At 40.8% G+C, this 3273-nt stretch overlaps 1 protein-coding gene and 1 long non-coding RNA gene across 2 annotated transcripts in view; both read left to right on the plus strand.

Annotated features, from left to right (window-relative positions):
* Positions 1 to 3273, plus strand: part of RSPRY1 (ring finger and SPRY domain containing 1) — a 72273-nt gene that overhangs the window by 45380 nt on the left and 23620 nt on the right. The gene's annotated exons all lie outside the window — the stretch shown is intronic.
* LOC105820874 lies at positions 141 to 2561 on the plus strand. Its single transcript, XR_001138027.1, has 3 exons — positions 141 to 253; positions 1363 to 1478; positions 2429 to 2561. It is a non-coding gene; the product is annotated as an uncharacterized LOC105820874 (long non-coding RNA).

Here is a 3273-nt window from a genome sequence, read left to right on the forward strand (position 1 = left end):
AAGTCCATTCTACTCTTTAAGTTCTCTAATTGCCTCTTCTCGTTCCTTACCACCACTAATCTACCCAGCAAATCATCCTACTCTTTCATTGTTAATTCAAGGATTACCTCTTTCCAAACAGGTGAAAATAAATTGACTATTTCTGAGTCCAGTATTAGCAACCGGCTTGTCACATTGGAGTCCTGGGCTGATGATCCTGATTATCTGAAACGTCAAGTTGGTTTCTGTGCCCAGTGGAGCTTAGACAATCTCTGTAAGTGGGAGTTGTCCTTTATTGAAATGTTTGTTTCCATTTCCAAACACATTTCTTTATAAGCTCATTGATCTTCCTTTTGTAATGGTGAGTGTGGGTCCTTATAAGGTCCCCACTGGTAGGTTGGATGTACTCTAGCAAAAAAGTATCCTAGAGACCTTTCAGACAAGACTTATGTGGAATTCTTAGAACACTTATAATTCCAGTATTCTCCTGTTCAAAAACCTTTACTGGCACCCTATTTCCTGCTGCATCAAGGCCCTTCATTATATGGTACTATCTAACCAGCTCTTGCCTACACAAACTCTCTCTCACTGTCCTATAAACAGGTCCTGATGATTCCTACCTCTGGACATATTTCCCTCACTTGGAATTCCCTTTCTTTTATCCTCTCCCTATCCCAACTTTGCTCTTCAAAACCCAAATCATGTCTTACCTACACCATGAAAGTTCCTGACTTTTTCTTTTTCTCCTCCAAGGGCTGCTGGTACAAAAACTACTACAGGTTGATCCTTTATCCAAAATGCTTAGGACTAGAAATGTTTTGGATTTTGAATTTTTTCAGATTTTGGAATATTTGCAATTATCAGGTTGAACATTTCTTTCGAGCATCATGTCAGCACTCAAAAAGTATCGGATTTTGGAGCATTTGGATTTCAGATTTCAGATTGTGGGTGCTCAACCTATACTATTAATACTGTATCCTCAGCCCCCCCTCCATCGTTAGGAATTGTGTTAAAACACAGTTGGACATGTAACCCCCAACTCCTACCCCAATAATGTGGGGAGGAGCTTAGTACAGTCAGTGAAGTGCCAGTTAAAAATAATTCTGAAAGAGTGCAATTTGGATTATGTTTCATGCAAAACAATAGCTATAAGGAATGGAAGCATAAACCTAGCAGTGCTGCCTTTCCTAGCATGTGCTTGATTAGTCTTCATATGGTAGCACAGCAACAAAGCTAAGAATATAAGTCCTCCCACCTATTCTGCCATTCATAAGCACCTCCACTCCTTGGCTAGATGGCAGCCAGAGATTGTACTAGCTTTTTGTTGTTGTTGTTGTTCTATAGCAGCCTGCCTTAGAAACATGACCACTTTGTCTTTTGCAGTTTTAAAAGAAGGTAGACAGCTGACCTATGAGAAAGTGGACTTGAGTAGTATTACGGCCATGCTGAATAGCAACGATGTCAGCGAGTACCTAAAGATCTCACCTCATGGCTTGGAGGTAAAGCTTCCACAGATGGACCCTGGGGGCAGGGGGCAGGAATCGTTTTGCTCTCATTTTCACATCCTACTTCTGAACAAAAGCGATGTCTTACCAGAATAGGTGGAAGTTTATTTCGTACTTGAAGAATGGTTAGAGGTAGAAGTGGTGGGAGAGAGGGTGTTTGAGGCCATTATCTACTCTTCTGTATCCCACATGGTACTACACCTATTGTGAGCATTATACTGTTTTTACTGACTGGTTTAAGTAAATCTATTTTTAATCTCTGCCATTTTATTCAGCTAAAGATACAAAGACCAGTGTTTCAAAAGAAGCCCTTCCTTTTTTTAATCCTTTCATAACCAATTGTTGTAGGTCTGGTGCTTCCCTTTCTCCCTGTGTGTTAGAAATGTTGCTGATTTTATGGGGAAGGTTGATGAAAGAGTTGCTTATGTACAGGAAGGTACCATAAGGCACTAGACATGTCAGGATTAAAGAACTGTTTCAAGAAGGGCTACAAACAGTTCTCTGATCCTGTGTGTTGCCAAATGCCTTATATAGTTTTCCGCTTTAGATTGTATTTCAGTACCTTGTCTTATGTCTTCCTCTTCCCCATCAGCTTAAAGCAATGTTTGTACATTTCTAAAAGGTTCTAATATGAAAGCAAAGGACTGTAAGTACTTAAAAATGAAGCCAGTGGCCTTGAGTAATTGTTACTACAGCCATCTTTGAGGTCTTCTAAGCTTAGCACCAACCCTGTTAGAACTCTGTGGAAATAAGACTATAAAATAGTCCTGGAATGTACTTCATTTAGTTTAATACTTTTTGTCACAGAAGATGGACCAAGGAGGAAACAATAGTCCACCGAAAGCTTTAATAAGGAAGAATACACTCAACCTTCCCAGTGGTCAGTTATCTTTCGTGGTCTTTGGGCACTGATGGTGTATTGTCATGCTCTTTGGTTTTGCCAGGCTCGCTGTGACGCCTCCTCTTTTGAAAGCGTGCGTTGCACCTTTTGTGTGGATGCAGGGGTGTGGTACTATGAAGTAACAGTGGTCACGTCTGGTGTCATGCAGATTGGCTGGGCCACTCGAGACAGCAAATTTCTCAATCACGTGAGTACCCTGAAGAACTGTGCAAATAGGGGCAGCTGCAGTTTTTTTTTGTTTTTTTTTTACCCCTGATGGATGGGTGGAAGATACTTGCGTATGATTATTTTTCAAATAGATTGGCTCAATAATCTTTTCTTGGGCTGAACCACATGGTGCCAGATCCCTAACAGTGGTTTGCTAAACTGATTGAGAAATAGGAAAACACAAGTGAAATTACCTCTCAGCCTTTTTTTTTTTTCCTTGAGTTTTAAGTTCACATTAATTTTCCACCTAGAGGTTAGAAGGGTGCTTTGTCTTTGCCGGCTCTGCTCCAGCCCCCAGCCACGGTTTTGGCTCGGTCCTTATATTCAAACTAGTCCTGATTATTACCTTGAGTTTAAGTTTTAAGAACTTCGTAGGAATTCTCTTCCTTTCAAAAAGTACTAAATGTTGGCTTAACTTCTCTCACTTGATTTTTACTTTGTAATTAGTTGGCATGTTTGTTTTCAATATTTAATATTTAGGCTGGACAATGGTGGCTCACGCCTATAATCCTAGCACTTTGGGAGGCTGACATGGGAGGATTGCTTGAGACCAGGAATTTGAGACCAGCCTGAGCAAAAGCGAGACCCCGTCTCTACTAAAAATAGAAAAAGTAGCTGAGTGTGGTGGTGCACACCTATAGTCCCAGCTACTCAGGAGACTGAGGCAGGAGGATTGCTTGA

The sequence above is a fragment of the Propithecus coquereli genome, unplaced genomic scaffold (assembly GCF_000956105.1).
Source record: "Propithecus coquereli isolate 6110/MARCELLA unplaced genomic scaffold, Pcoq_1.0 Scaffold540, whole genome shotgun sequence".
NCBI lineage: Eukaryota > Metazoa > Chordata > Mammalia > Primates > Indriidae > Propithecus > Propithecus coquereli.